The sequence below is a fragment of the Protopterus annectens genome, chromosome 2.part2 (genome assembly GCF_019279795.1).
Source record: "Protopterus annectens isolate FY-2018-M chromosome 2.part2, PAN1.0, whole genome shotgun sequence".
NCBI lineage: Eukaryota > Metazoa > Chordata > Ceratodontiformes > Protopteridae > Protopterus > Protopterus annectens.
Genome location: NC_056730.1, coordinates 448,835,033 through 448,853,012, shown reverse-complemented (window position 1 = coordinate 448,853,012; position 17,980 = coordinate 448,835,033).

Genomic DNA, 17,980 nt, shown 5'->3' with positions numbered 1-17,980 from the left:
CCGGCGCCCAACCTTCCTCAGAAGGTGCACACACACACACACACACACACACACACACACACACACACACACACACACACACACACACACACACACACACACACACTCACACCTAAGGTCAATTTAGAGTCTCCAATCCACCTGCAGCATGTCTTTGGGATGTGGGAGGAAACTGGAGCACCTGGAGGAAACTCACTCGACCACAGAGAGGACATGCAGACTCCACACAGAAGGCACCCCAGCTGAAGATTGAACCGGAGAACCTCTTGCTGTGAGGCGACAATGCTAACTCTCCACAACCCCTGTTAATTGTATGTATAAACTCTGTTAATAATACCACATTGGGGAAAGGAGCAAAACCCCAATCCCCACTGTACAGTGATCCGGCACAATCAAGGTCTTTGCTGTTCGGCCTTCCAAGTTTTAGATTTATATAGAAATAGGTATATATCACATTTATGCTGTACCAATCCACTTACCTGGTTAACAAAGTATGCAGTTAAAGAGATTTTCAGTTAAGTAGATAATAAAAATATAATTCTGATCACTAGTGTTCGCTTATGTGATAGCGTATATCATTAACCTAGTAACCTAAACAGTTTAAGAGTCTATAAAGCTCAGTGCTGGAATTTATAAACACTGTGCTCTTGTTTAAAAGAGAAAAGACTGTACTTTCCTATGTGTACCAGACTTTCATCTTTAAGGAAGGGGCAGACAATGATATTTTGCTACACTGCCATAAGTTATGACCTTATGGCCAGTAACACCACCAGAGATTTCACATACATTGTACCCATTACTGCAACTGCATTCCTGTCTTTTAGAATGTGGCACTTAGGACATATATTTGCTAAATGATGTTGCTTATCTTTAGAACATGTTGTGTCTGATTATTATGTCTCATTGCCTCCAGATTCTATTTCTAGCATTCATTTTGTTGTTCAACATTGGTTTCTGCATATTGTGCAGTGGGTGTTACTCTGTATTGCTGGGAGGTGAACAAGGAAACAGATGTGTTTATCTCTTACTTACTGGAAACTTAGACTGCGATTACTATTTTATTTTTGTGTTTTTGATGTTATATCCTAGTTATGATGGCTGTCTGCCATTTATTCTGAATTCTTTGGTAATGTTAGTGGAAATGAAATTCTTGACAAGAGACTGGGCTGACTGCAACAAAGATCAGGAATGAGAATGGAGCAATGACACATCCTCATTTGTTTCTAGTTTAATGTTAAATAAGAATGCACTTCATCCACTGTGGGGAAAACTTGCAGACATGTGAAATCAAAAAGAAGTCATACTAAATTGCTGGGTATACCAGACAGCCAAATCATCCCAGTGCTTTTCATAAATCACAGAAATCTGCTTTGTTGATGGAGTAAATTATTTTGCTATATTAATGGATACTATTTACAGGTTCTAATATTGTTCTGGACACTTTTTATATTTGTCCAGGAAAGGAAATCACATCTATTATCCCACAATATGGATTGACTCTCCAGTGATATTTGGAGATGACTTTGTTTTAATGATGGGTTAAAGATGAATGAGGAGAATGTATGCTAAGATTTTCTTTGTAGTGTGGAGAAGGCAGTGATTTGATACTTTTCTCACACCTGTGTCTTCTCGAATACTGAAGTGATGTCAGCATTCCCCAAATTAGTTGAACTCTTATAGCTATTCCAAGGCTGTTGAATGAATTTGTAGACATGCAATATAAGTGTATCATTCTCCAGCCTTAAATACTTTATCTGAATACCATTTGGTCATCAAGCTTTGTTTTTCTTTTACTCCTTGGTGACTATTCTTCTGATGGCAGGAGAATTGTTAAGCAGATTTTCTGTAGGATACCAAAGGCCAGATGTATCACTGGCATCTATCATGGATGATTTAGTTCAGGATTGTTTCAAAATATTCTGCCATTCTGAAAGTACAACAAATAGATGATCAGTGACTGGTTGCTGACATCTGAATAAAATAAAATAATGTAATTTATTGTTAGAATTCAAATTGCACCATTCCGTACTATATCACTTTCACTCACAGTGGTAACATAACTTAACTCTTGGATGCTACATGCAAGAGAAAGAGAGTGAAATAACTAATTAGAGAATGAAACATTGCACCTTTTGTCTATAAGGTAAACACTTTAACCGTTATGCCAACCTCCCACTCCCAAGATTATGTCAACCCAGGTGGGACTCAAACCCACAATCCCTGGCTTAGGAGGCCAATGCCTTATCCACTAGGCTTCTAGAATTTCTGGGCATCCTGAAAATCTTGGAATAAAAATGACAATATAGGCTGGAATTAGCTTGTGTATATCATGCCTGTCAGCAAAGATGTGAAGCAGTTTTACCCTCTGTTTATTTACTTGGTTTTTGATGCTGTGACCTTGCTTTTAATTTTCCCTCTAGTAAATAATGGTCCTCTTTTGACAGATGAAATATTTTTGATATGTACCCTACAGTTTTCTTTTCCATTTGAGCTAGTGACAAATCAACGATTTAGCCATCTCCTTCTACTGAAACCATGAAGATATGGGACACTGTACCGTGTTCTTCCTCAGGATTATGCCATATGGGGTTTCTTGTTTCCAGCATTGCCACTGATGTTTAGCAAGGCTAAGATGACTTCCTAGCTTCAAAACACTCCAAACACTAAAGTGGTCACCGATGGCCAATGTATATGAATGTGATAGAAGGCTACAGTTAAATGGAAATCCCCACTTATTTTGGATTCTTCTAGTTCTTTGGAAGTAGATTTCCAGCTTTTCATATCTGTGTGGTTGCTTTCTTTTTGTTATAAATATTTATTTATTTAACATTTGTTTACTGGGAAAGTACGACTTGGAACAATGCTAATTTTCAGCAGAGACCCATGGAGAAACGCTCCAGATTCATATCTTTGTAACATGGGAAGAAACCAGAATACCCAGAAAAAACCCACACAAATGCAGGGAGGACATGCAGACTCCACACAGAAGGCACTCCAGCCGAAAATGGAACTGGAGAACTTCTTGCTGTGAGGTGACAATGCTACCACTGCACCACTGTGCTGTCTAATATCATAATATCAAAATTCAAAATATCATAAATATCATTTACAAGCTTTGGCTGTAGATATATAACTGGAACCTTCTATGTACTGCATAATAGAATTTAGCAATGAACCATTCTTTTGTGTAGTAATGCTGGGTTTACCTATGACTACCTCTTTGTGATCACTTGGATGGCAGGAGTAGATTATCACTCATATTTTTAAATAATGGCATAGTATGAAAGCACTTCTTCCACCATTTCTGTTGTCTAGTTGATGTGTGACTTATGCATACAACATGCACTTGCTATCACATATGTTTCTACTTCTATTATTGCTTTTTATGATGAAACTGCAGATGCTTGTATTCACAGATGGAAAAGAAAACTGAACAATGGCAGATAGTATTCTTTATGTGAGCAACTATTGTTCTTCACCATCTTTGCTAAAGTCTGTTGCACAAAAACTTCCCAATGTTTTACAAAAATTACTGTAAGATATGTATGATATCAGTTGCCAGCTGTCACTATACTGATAATGTAGAAACAAAGGCACCCTAGCACTTAACACGCATAAAAAACTGATGCAAAATAGTAACCCTCCCCCAAAAAAGTTGCAAGCACATGAAAAAGACAATCCTGATGCTTAAACTGCTTTTGTTGCAATCTATGTTTTGGAAATTGCATATAATGAAGTTTAGAGAATAGGATTAGCTTTATGCAACTTTATGTTTTTCTATTTTTTACATCAGAGATCATCAACTGAAATGGAGTATTGTTTATATTGTGCTCCACTGCATTTCTTTTGTGGTACTGTCCTTATTTCTGTGTATAATGCTCCTTAGGAAAAGATGTTAAACTAATGTGGTAGCTCAGGTGGATGTAAAAGATCCTGCAGCACTTTTCAAAAAGAGTAGGGGGTTCTTTATTTGTATAACTATTTACAATTTACATATTTACAAATAATTTAGATTAATCACTATATTCCTTCATTATTAACATCTCTTTACATATTTATAGACCCTCACTTTTTTCCTCAACCATCACTTAATTTTCCTTACTATGTTTGGTAACATCCATTTTCCATTGAGCATAATCTCATTCAGTTTTTCATTCCAAACTGTCCATATAGTACAAAACATTTTTATCAAATTATTAAAATATTCTTTTCTAAGTTTCCCATAAAAAATATGTTCAACCAAATCTGTATTTATCAGATTATAATCTTGTAATTCTTTAACTATTTATTTTCTATTATTTTTTACATGCATTTTTAACTCTTTTAGATGTTAAGAAAACATATTCTGTTGTTTCTAACTCTCCACAAAAAGGAAAATCCTTTCATTTATTTTTTTGATAAGCCATATGTAAATAGTAACCACTGTTACTATTACCTTGCCTTGCAGCTTATTATTTTGCAGCTTCCATAAGAGGTCTTGACATACATACAACATTCTTCATACACCATTTATTTCTTTGTATCATAGCTTTTACTTTTTTTCTGCTAAATGTTGCCATGGATTCACACAATAAGTTTGCAACATTATATTTTATATTTCTCTATTTTCTTTTATTTCCATCTTTAATTTCCAAAATTTTGTTTTCCTTGATATATCCTTATATCTTCATTTCTCTATTCTCTTTCCCTTTTATTCATTTTTATTATACAACATTCACTTTCATATTTCTCCTTAAATTTACTTATTACCAACTTATTTTCTTTTCAATTTATTCATTCTAAGACCTTATATAATGAAGGTCCATATACTATCAGATTCAATAAAAAGATACCTACTTTCTCCTTTTCCATAATAATAATGCCCCTCTTTTGACTGGATTTAATCTGGACCCCCAGATAAATTGAAATATATTTTCAGTAAACTGTTTCTACAATTCTCTTGGCATCATATACTCACTAGCTATATATGATCATTTTCCTACCCATATTGTGTTTATCCAATGTACATTTTTGTTGAATGATAATCTGTACCTTTTCCACATAATGCTAAGTCCTTTTAGATCTATGACAATTCTCTCATTGTTCCTTCAATATATCATAATCTCTAAATCAGTTCCTAGTACTGATATATTTCCCTTTTCAAACTGTATTCCTTCCAGCCTTTTATCATGTACACCACCTTTAAATTTTTCTTTTTCTTTTTTTAATCCAAGTTTTTGCAATCTGTCATACACGTTTCGAATCACCTTCTTAATTTCTTCTCCATTTTTAGCAGTTTGTATTATATGATCAGCATAAGACATAATAATAGGTTATATCACTCTCATTTCCTGTGCATATTTACTGTTTTCATGTCTTCATTTAATCCTTTTATTATTCTGTTCATAACCACTACAAACAAAATACTACATCCTTATTTTATACCGCTAGTCATCTATATTTCTTCACTTAACCAACTGATTACTAAAACCCTAATTTTAGTATTTTTATACATTGATTCAAATGCTTTCTTTATCTTTGTACTAAAATTATATTCTCCCATTATTTGCCAAAAGATATCATGTTCTAGTGAATCAAAGGATGTATCGATATCAGCTACCATTAGTTTTACTTCATTTCTTTCTTTTCTTAATGTAACACACTATTTCTCTAATTATTGTTACTAGGTTGTGTTTTCCTTTTCCTTTAACCCCATAAGTAGCTTCTTCCATTACATAATTCAATTTACTTTCTAATCATTTTTGGATTATTTTCAAAAATAATTTATAATCACTATTATTTAACATTACTGGCCTCCAATTTTGATTTCATTCTTTTTCCTTTTCATCCACATGACCCTCCTAAAACCCCTACATATTTCTTCATAACTAATACCATAATTTAACCATTCATTAAATATCCTTATCAGTTGTTTTCCTTTGCATTAAATTCCTGTACATTAAATATCCTATACCATCTTATCTGGATGCTGAACTTACATTTATTTTCTTTATTATCTTTTCTAACTCTATTATTGTAATTTGTTTTCCATCTCTTTAATCATTTCTTCTGTAAACTGCTTTACCTCTACTGCTTTTTTCCTTTTTATGTATTTCTTTTTTTACCATGTCTTTCACAAACTTCACTACAAAATTCATTATATTTGTTCTATTTCAATATTTCCGATTTCATTTGTCATTTCTCTTATTATACCACTGTCTTCCTTTATGCTTTTACTTAGATACAATGATACTTCTTCACCTTTTCCTTGTAGAAAATATTTTTGCTTATATAATAAATCTATAATTTTCTCTTGATTCTTTTGATAAATCTCTTCTTTCTAAAATATTCCCTTTCATTCCTCTTAAGACTATATAAAGCAGCTTTCTGTATTTCTGCATATTCATTTTTTCTTTCTGTCTTTTCCTATGTTCCCATATTAAATACATCCTTTTGAAAATTTCTTTAAATGTTATCCACCATTCTGACCAATTTTTGTAAAAAATTTCTCATTGTCAAATGATCTTTCCTTAACTCTATTAAAACTTCTTGACCTTTTTCATTCCATGCTTTTTCATTAATCCTCTTAATTCCTTTCTCTATTTTATATGTTCCTTATTTTGATCTATTTCAATCCATAAAGCCAAATGATCAAAAAAAAAAAAAAAAAAAAAAAAACTACTGCCTCTTCTATCACTGTTCTCACAGTTTTTGATAAAAAGTAATATATGTCTATTTTTAATTTTCCTCTTCTGTATGTACTTTTATTCAAATTATATAAATCTAAATTTCCAGATTTTATTATTTCTTCTATTACTTTCTTATCTGATCTATTTTTTATGTCTTACATCACAATTAAAGTCTCCTGTTATTGTTATATCCATATTTACTGTGACAATCTAATATCTCTTGAAATAATGTTTCCCTTTTATATATATATATATATATATATATATATATATATATATATATATATAATATATCACATAGTTGTATATTGCTATTAATCTGTACAATTTCCCTTCCCATCTAAAATCCACTACCAGTAATCTCCCTAATTTAACTAAAGTATAGCCCAAAATTTGTATTCCCTTCCTATATAATATAGCATCACTGAAAAGTTTTCATTACCCAAGTTCCATATTATATCCCCTGACTCTAATGTTTCTGTCTGTTCTCTTTCTTTGTTATTTAAAGGCTTAATATCCTCCAGTACTATCAAATCCACCTCACAGAAATTGCACCATTCTAACACTCCTATCTTCCATATTACATACTTTATACTGTTACCATTAATAATTATTTTTTTTTCTTTCATTCCTAAATCACACCATTTTCTTTTTCTAGGTTTAACCCTTTTCCCGATTGAACCTTTCTTTTTAACCATTTTCCAGTTTATTTCTCTTCCGTCACTAACTTGTGTCACACTTTCCCTCTACCCATCCCCTTCTTGTGTATTATCCATATTTTATTCTTTGGTTTGTATTATTATTTTTCCCTTACTTTTTTGTGGTCTCTCTTGTTGCAATTGTTCCCTCTCATTTACATATTTATTTTTTTCTATATTACATCCTAATCTTTTCTTCTTCTCACAGTCCACCCATACATGCCCTACTTGCTTACATTTATAAAACATTTTTTTACAGTTTTTAGCATCATGATCAGTTTCCCCACACAAATATTTTATTTATTTATTTATTTACCATTTATTTACTGGAATGTCTGACTGGGACAGAAATTATTTTCAGTGGAGACCCAGGGAGAAATGCTCTGAATATATGTCTTTGAAATGTTTGGAGGAAACCAGAGCACCCAAAAGAAACCCACGCAAATGCAGGGAGGACATGCTGACTCCACACAGAAGGCACCCCAGCTGAGAATTAAAGCAGAGTACCTCTTGCTGTGAGGTGACAATGCTAACTGCTGTACCACTATGCCACCCTTCTTTTTATCCCAACTATTTTCAAAAGGTCCCTCTTTCCCACAAAAAACATTTTCTTGGTTGTCCCCAATATTTAACCACAGCCCCATAACCATCCACATTAATCTTGCATGGAATGCATATAATTTTGCCATTTTTCATTTTCAAAATCAGATTACAGTCACAAGACTCTGCCAAAGACCTCTATTATCAATAACTTTAGCAATGCCATTTACCTCATTACAAAATTTCTTTAATAGGTACTTTTAACAGTGTTTCTTTCAGTTTCTGTCCAAACTTGTATGTTAACTTCTTTTTTACATTTCCTAAAGAAAAAGTCTTTTCAACATATTTATTCCATGGATATATTTCTTTTTTCTTTTCATATTTAGGATCATAGGAAGTTAATAGGCTATTGGCTCTGAGGCTCTTACAAGCCTAGCCAAGAATTTAGCCCATGTTCCAACAAGTCAGCACCCTATGCCACTGTCCAGCAGGGACACAGGTGAAATCCCAAGGGTGTAGTTTCTGTTTCCAATCCAGTTATCCAGGTTGTGCTTAAAAAGGTTTAATGAGGTAATCTGCTTTACTTGGAGAGGGAGTTTATTCCACAAAAGGGGGGAATCTACGGGACACAAATCTGTCCTGCCAACAAGTCCTATTGATGTCACAGGCCAGGTTGAGGTTGTGTATGTGGGTTACTCGATTGGAGCTTGACTTGCAGATATGCTTGGAATGTGTATAATTTTGCCATTTTCCATTTTCAAAATCACATTACAGTCCCAAGACTTTCTCGAAGAAGGATTCTAAAAATTCAGCAGTCTCAAGAAAAATGTCTCAATAAGTTGATTTTTTTAAATTATAACAAAAGTTATTACCTCTTATGCCTTTATTCTCACCATATATTTCTTCCTTCTCTTTTTATTCTCTGACTACTTCTGCAAAAGATTTTTTATTTAATTTTTCTCCTTCTTCCATATGCATTCTCTCCATCATTTCACCCCACAATATTTCCGTACCTGTCTCTGGCTTGCTTTAATCTACTAAATCTTCTTATATATCATCCCAAAATACTCCCAACTGGGAAGATTTTTCTTTCTCTTTCATGTCTTCAAACAGCTCCTGTTGAAATATTCCCTCAGTATCTTTGAATCAATCTCCTTATCCCTTCTCTGGAACAACCCTCTGAGTCCTCTCCTCTTCAGTTTCAGAAACATCTCTATGGAGTTGGCATTTGCCTCTACTCCATTTTTGTTTTGTCACCATATTTGAGTTCTGTTCTCAAGGCTGCCGCTGCCCTAGGAAGAGAATTGTCACTCAAACTCGTTAGCCGTATGGCCTACAAGTGTTGCAGTGAGTAGAGGAAGTTCCCTGATGCCCTGGTCAAATTCCATAGCAGTGTAAATACCACTTTGGTCTCTCCTGAAAAGAGGCCAACAGCCTGAAACTTAGAAAGAAGTTCACATCCTATGGGCCATATATGAAATTAATGACTACTGGACAGAATGCTGCATTATTAAATCCAGCAATAAAAGTTGTCACTGGGCTACACGCACCCCCATCAATAAAACAGTTGACAACTGTCTTAACTTTGCAACCAGCTTTATTACATGTCAAAAACTTCAATATACATAGTCTTCATTAACACTGAGTGAGACACATCAAACATTACCACAACTTAATGCAAATGGGCAGTATGATAGACTGCTCACCTTCCACTTAAACACTTTAATAATAACTTCAACCACACATCTTTACAGAGACTAGGTAGCAAGTGAGACCACCCACCACAAACTTATGCTCAATAACACAACTTAATTCCACCAGGCAATGTAATAATGCTCACCTGAGCCAATGAGACTGTCGACTGGAAAGCATAAGGAGGTGGACTTTACCCACTGAACAACTGCTAGGGGCCCTTCTTCCATTCACCCAGGCTGTTTCACAGTCTGCCCTCCAACCCTAACCACTATCTTCCAAACAAATCCTGCACAAACAATGACAGCTATGCATTGAACATGTCTAAACTGATATTGCTAAGATATAGAGAATTACCACAGAACCAGGTAAAAATCTCCATCCACAAAATCCCAATGTTAAATTACTAGAAAGCCTAATGCACCATCACCCTAGCCATCCTGTGGTTAAGAAACCTCATAGTCACTTCCACTGCATTAAAGCCATCAGCACCTCACTGACTTACCTGGGAATTATGGCCAATCAAACGACGTTAGTTCACAGGAACTTCTGTATGACAACTGAAAAGCTCCTTAACAAACAAAGGATTGACCTCTTTTTAGGTCTACTACCAATGTCATTACTTTTCAGATGTATAACTATCCCAACAGATCCCTTGAATTGATTTCTTACCTCTTCCAACACTGGTAACAATTAATACAACTGCATACCTCAAAAAAAAACACAATTGGACTTGCCATTGCTCTGGATCCAGGCCAAAATTTACACCCACTAGCTACACTTCTGTTCTTCTAGCCACCCAGTAAATAAAAGAATGAGCCAACATAACTAAAAGCTTCCTCTCTGCAGAAAAAAACACATATAATTATTCAAATTATACATATCCGTTTCTCTTATATTCTAGCAAATATAGCCCAAAAACAACTTAGATCACCATCTCCCTGTTCAATTACCTCTACAGACCTAACTTCCTTTGACAAATCAGACTCCCTTCCTGTTCTGAGTGAATGAGTGGCATACTTACCCACAGACATTCCTTGCATTCTCAAAGCCATCATTACCCAAGACATCATCCTCCTTTTCAGCAAAAAAGAAAATCTAAATAATGCACAGCCCCCAGGCAACCAACATATGCTGCCACACCCAGTGCAAAACTGTGCTAAATTTCTCAAAAGTGCCACATGCAACTGCACAGCCCATAGGCATGGCCTTGTCGAAGTAAGACTTACCAGCAAGATGCATGCCTCAAATATGCCAATCCTGCTCCCTCACTGATAATAACCTACATGCCAACTTGATATCCAATTTCTCTAACCACCTCATCCAAAAACAAATAATGAACCCTAACATCTTACCTCTCAGTATGGTCATTGACAGAATCTCCTTCTGGAAAAAGCAAGCAGTGGATTAGCCTGCATTCCCTTGGAGATTTATTAAATAACAAACCCAGCAGAGGTAGTCAATATTTACTAAACAGAGGATTTTCAAAGAGACCTAATAACATACCTGCAGACAACTCCTTGGCCAGCAATTTCTGCACTATTTCTTCCTTCCTTAAAACTGAATTCAAATTATTTCAGATACGAACTGAACCAACCACCTTAGATTTACCACAAAACCACCATGAAACCCCTTACACCAGTTTCTGAGCAATCTGCTTATTAGGGTAGCACTAAAGGAGACACTCTAATTGACTTACATTAATAGGCAAATGCACCATCCTCCATCTAGTTCCAAGATGAAAGAAAATCCCCTTTAAAACCCTTTGCTCCCACTTCCTCTATCTCCAGTCTCCACACTATGCCATGGCCTAGTGCCACCCCTCTGAGCTCCCACAACCCTTTTTTCCTTCCTCTAGCACTTGACAGCAGAATGTTGGCCAAAACAATGAGAAAACACACATGGAACAAGAACACCTACACACATTAAACATCCAACATGTCTTCACCATACTCCCTCTTCCCTCCAATTGTTCCCTGACCATACCACCCGATCTATCTAGCATGGCCCCATTTCAAGTGTCCACAACAAGGAGTAATCCACTGCCTTGAGCTTACAAAAGCATTGATCATATCATAGTCAGACATTACTACCCACCCCTTCCTAATCATTATGTAATAAGATAACAGCAATAATGGCTGTTTGGGCAGCTTGTCAGTTATAACAGCCATAAAGTAAACAAATCCACAAACCCAATTATCCCAAGTCCTCATGCAATACTTTGCTGTTCATCTCTTCCCCAGTGCAGCCCAGCCAAGGCTGCATTGAGATCCTTGACTCCTGGTTACCCCACCTCTATCAACTGTTGAATGCCCTCAGCATTTATGAGACAAAACACATTGACAAAATCTCCTCACCAAATCTTCTCCTTTACCACCATCTGTATGTACACTGCTATACCACTAATCAGAACTGAATGTAAGCCAGTGCCGAAAATGGCTTCCTTTAGCTGACTCACCTCGCCTAACATCTGATGTCTGGCAACAGTGTAAAATTCTTGTTTTCACTGGACTCACCACCAGCCATGTCATCCCTAAGTCCTTTTGTAATGACTCAGACCATTCATCTAGGCGTTGTCCAGCACTTTTGACCTCATGCAAACTCTGCAGTCTTCACCTATACCCAAAACTCAAATCCAGCACTGACAAAAGAAAATCAACATCTAACATATTATTGCGTAAACTGTCTTTTCAGAAAACATATTATGATTTGTACCTGTCGACTTATATTGAGATGTTGAGGGCAACTCCAGCAAACTCCTCTGCACTCTTCCTGCTGGCTCCTACAACTCTTCTGGATGTGTCCCCATCACACCTCTATAAGATCTGCTGGATTGTTTGGCAGTTGACTCAGGGGTCTCTATGGCTGTCTGCCACTTTCAACCTCATCACTTCTGACCACCTCTAGTTGGATCCTCCTGGATAGCCTCCTGTGGTCTGTGATCCTCTGTCCCCATCCTTGAAATATTTTTCTGTCTCTGATACCAACTCTTGTCATTTCTTTGCTAGATCCTTCACTTGTGTCATCCTGCATGAAACAAAACAGCAATGTCTCAGCAAATCTGCATCTTCAAAATGTGTACCTTCCCCTTCTTTCACTATGCAAATACCTCTCTCACTCTCTCTCTCTCTCTATATATATATATATATATATATATATATAGACACCCACATACACACACACACACACACACACACACACACACACACACACACACACACACACACACACACAAACACATCTATACTGTATAGATCTATATGGGTTACCTTCATTTCCCCTAAAGCTCATTTGACTGAAACTCATTTCCCCTAAAACTTATTTCCCTGACAAGTAGTTCTTGCAGTGCACTGTAAGGCAAGAAAAAGGAATATGTACTTTCCCTGCTGTAGTGTGTCCCTGAAGTTAGTAAGTTAGTATATATAGTTAGGGGTATGTGGGGGGCACATATATATCACACACGCATGCACACACATGCACACACATGCGCACGCACACACACACACACACACACACACACACACACACACACACACACACACACACACACACACACACACACACACACACACACACACACCTTCTGGAGCTTCTTTGTGCTTGTGCTTTCTATCATACTTACCCAGTCTTCCAGCTCAATAACTCCATTCCTTTTTTATATTCTCTTCGTATGTTCTGTTCGCATTCATTTGTAATAGTGTGATGATTGCTTTCTCAGCCATTACTTACTGCTCACTAATTGTTTCTGCAACCCACTGCTATCCAATCCTGTCCACTCAATTTGCTGTCACTTTGCTCAAGCTCTTGATGCTCCCCTACCCTACCCCAATTCTCCACCCACCCTCAATATCCCTAGATTTATAGGTAATTTCTAAACACACCCCTTACCAAATTAACCTATCACAAGTCTTCTTTCTAGCCAATCACTGTACCCCTTACCTGACTCTATCTGATCTAATCACAGGGATACTCATTGCATTTCCTGCCAATAAGGAGGACTCAAAATTCTAAACCAAGTCCCCTTCCTGTTTAACAGATACTTCTATAGTCTACCTTTTCATTAAGTTAAAATGCTACTTCAACATATATTACTCCTATGGTTACTTGCCACAGCTTACCACACCATCTGCAATAGCTCCAACATAGGAACTGTTTTTACTCAGATACATTGACCTACATGCTAAACCTTAACTACTGAAGAAATTTGCTAAACGTCTGCCCAAAATTGCACACTTATTTCTGTTTAGAGTCAATCACCTCAAACTATGTGGAGACATACATCCCAATCCAGGCTCTCAGCCCCATTAAACAAATACCCTTCCACTAGGCAACACAATGTCTCACAGCAACAGCAATCTAACACACAGTAGCTCATACTTCCTAATCGTAAGCATGAATATAAGAGGTCTATATTACTACATCAAAAGATATTTCTGTTGAACACCTCTCCATCGAAACCAAACCATCAAAATTCACTTCTGTGAATCGCAGACTTTTTCCCAAGCTAAAGAAGTAGTTGGCCAACTCCACAACTTTGCCCTTTTCAACACTGTAGTGTGATCTCAGAGTTGGAATATATAGTTAGGGAGTGTGGGGTGTGTGCAACCAAGCCCCCCACTTGGGTGGGTTTGACTTAGTACGGTGTGTGTTCCATTGTGGTACAGGGCAATTATTGCATTTCCCTGGGAAAAATTCCACAATTCATGGAAGTGAATTTCAATGGTTTCTTGTCAATGGAGAGGTGTTCAATGGAAATGCCTTTCAACTAAATAATATAGATCCAGTTTAAGAAGCATCTTAAATAAAGTTCACAAATTTCATGCAGCCCTTAAAATATACTCACCAGACATTGTAATTATAACAGAAATATAGCTCAAACCAAACATAAATGATACTGAAATACTAACCAAGGGCTACAATATACACAAACATGACAGAACACACAAGAGAGGTGGTGGCATTGCCATAGTGTATAAGGACATACTCAAATTGGAACACCTTTTATATGAACCTCTAGACCTGTTAAATTCAGAAATATTAATCTTCTGCCTCCATATACATTCCAATAAGCGCATTATAATAGTAGCAACTTTTTAGTACTTATTATTACTTATTATTACTTTCAGGTAATAACCTTCCTATAATTGAAAACCTTCTCGATCGGTATGCCTCCATTTTAATCAGGAAACCATTAAAATGGGGGACATCAACTTGAATTGGTCCACATGCAGCTCAGATAACCCTACCAACTTTATTAATCTCAATGGTTTCTCTCAAATAGTACTCTCCTCAACTAGAATTGATAAACATAGCAACTAGCAGCCAATTCTGGACTAGATACTAACAAACAGGCTTTCTCTTAGTCACCTTGCTGGCTGCCTCCTAGACAGTCTAGCAACCATTGACTCAGCTACCTAATTAAGCACAGGAAAAATACGATATTAAAACAAGTTTGCAACAAAAGAAAATTCTCCCCTGAACCTTCAATTTACTCCCAAAACAATGCAACTGGATCCATCTAAAACACTTTCATCTTGACTCCGCAGATGAATAGTTCAATAATGCTTTACTTGAAATTTTAAATAACCAGGTATCCTTAGGAAGGTCTGTGTCAAATCAAACATCTACCATAGGTCACTAAATACACTAAACAACTTCTAAAGCAGAGAGACAAGGCTTTTATCAATAATTAAGAAACATCCCAAAAAACAAATCCACAATAACAAAAAGGCTTATTAGACTACAATCCAACAAAATCACCAAAACACTCCCCAAAAATTTTGTAGAGCCATAAAACAACTCCTTAATCCCAGTCAAACTGCTACACCATCTCCTACCATTCTAAACACCTCAGATACATAGCTTCACAATTTAACCAACACTTCATCAACTCGGTACTATCCCTCGTAAACAATGACAGCCATACTACTCTAATAATACCATCAGAATCAATATCTAACAAAACATATTTTTCCATAACACCGATACAAACGAGTACAATTAATAAAACTTCTCCTCAAGTTAAAGCCTGCATCCCTCACTGCTGACCTACTGCCTAATGAATTCCTCAGACTAGCAGCAGATGCTATCTCTTATCCTGTCTCTCTCCTAATTAACCAATCTTGGAGTTGGCATATTTAATTTACGGGGTGGGGGTAGATCCCTCCCCACATGTGGGGTGCAGAAATTTAGTACAAATTGTGCTTACTACTTTGCTGTTGCTTTAGATGGCGGGGATGTTATTTACATGTGATTTGTAGGTTTTGAAGTTGTGATGCAAAATTTCAATGTTATGAAATTCGATGTTATGAATTTTAGGCATTATGGGTTTTAGATGTTGTGGTCTCAATGTTCTGAGCTTTGATGTTATAAAGTTTTGAATGGGATCCATATATATATATATATATATATATACATAAATATATACATAAATGCTTTTAAAACCAAAGGAATGGAAACAAGACTGTAACTATAAAACTCACTAAAGCATTAACATAAGGCACTTAAAATAAAGAAACCAAAAATATATTGAGCTCTTTCATTCTTTTAAGAAAGAGAACTTCTTCAGAATAACTTAAACAATTACAAAGACACAGTTAAGCAAGATTCAGTCAATGATGCCATAAAACCACAACCGCAATGAAAATGACCGTTGAAATAAACATACTTATAAAATGTATATATAGAATATACGTATATGTAAATATATGAAAACATGTAAATAAATATAACTACTAATTTAAATTGCCTATTACATTTCAAGTTTCCTTACTATATTAAATATTTTTAAATTTCAAAAAAAATTTTATAGAAACTTTTTCATTTATTCCTGGAATGTCTGCCCTTAAGAACACTTGTCTTTTCAGTTCCAGAAACTCTAAATAAGCATTAAATGACCACACAAATTTCTTCCTACTTGTTCTATTACATGTTTGTGCATGCCTAGATAATGTATTTGTATTATCCTTTTTGCTTTACAGCTAAAATATGTTCTTTCACTCTATCTACTAATTTCCATGCAGTCTTGCCTACATAAAAATGATCACAATTTGAGCATGTAGCAAGATATACTAAACTGTCACTATGGCAACTAAATCTGTCCTTTGCAGTCAACACATAATCAGTATGCTTGAAGTGGAAAATACCTACTGTCATAATAAATCTACAGTAAGAACATTTCTGACATGGAAAAGTGCCAACATTTTTAATGTTTCCTTCAATGTGAACACACTTGGAAGAATTTTCCAGAATCTGTTACACATTTCTTGTTTTCTTGTGGATAAATCTGGGCATTTCCCCTAATATTTCTGTCAGTTATTGATTCATCATTATTATTATCTAGTTATTACTAATGATCTGTCAAACCTGTGGTCTGTCTAAACTCAATGAGAAAGGGAAAGAGCAAATAGAACAGCCTCACTGTTGCTGGCTCTTTAAACAGAAATTACTAAATGTTTTAAATGGGACAGGTCATCAATTATTATTCTTTTCTAGTTGGTTGCATCTGTGATGACCGTGCCCTGGCCCAGCAATCAAGGAGCCTCAATCCTCACCAGTAACACCAGGGAGATTGTTTCCTGGACGATAACTAATACACACAGTAAAGTATAATTTCCCTTAAGGGCACACAGAGATCACAGTCAATCTGGGGCTGGTTGCTCCTTTGCTCACCAGGTCCCCAGTAAGACTCCCCACTGGCAAAGCTATAGAGTGCAGGTCTCAGCCTAACTGGGCAAGCTAAAACCTCCAGTACCCTCTCTGTCCAACCTGTGCTTCGTGTCCCTGCCTAGTAGCTGACACAAAACACACACTTTGAAATAATTATTTATACAACTTCACAGACACTCCTGGGAAAGGCTGACACAGATTCCTCATCTGTGCCCCTTTACCCAGACTATACAGTAGCAATTACTGCCACCACCCAGTTAATACTATCAGCTATTAAAAGGCCCTTAAAAGGGTGTCCAGTTATTACTCTTCAATATTATTATCCAATGGTAGTATGACTAACAGTCAAGGCTTACTTTAGAGTCGCCTATTCCAATAACCTCTATAAATATGCAATGTACTCTAGAGCTTATCTCTACACAAATCAGCCACAGGTAGAAGGTTTTAAAAATATTTAATAATAAATAATTAAAACACAAGACAAAACTACTACACCACAGAGATATCTAAGAGTTCAGAGATCACACAGAAACTTAAAATAATACAGTAGGACAGGTCTGATCTCAAAGAAATATACCAAATTAATCTTTACTAGCTTTAACTATTCCTACAAGAAATCACAGTGCTAAAACATACATGTGAGCATAAGGCAGAGTGCTGATAAGTTAGATGTCCAAAGTCAAAATGCTTCCAGTTTCTTCTGAGAAATAATAT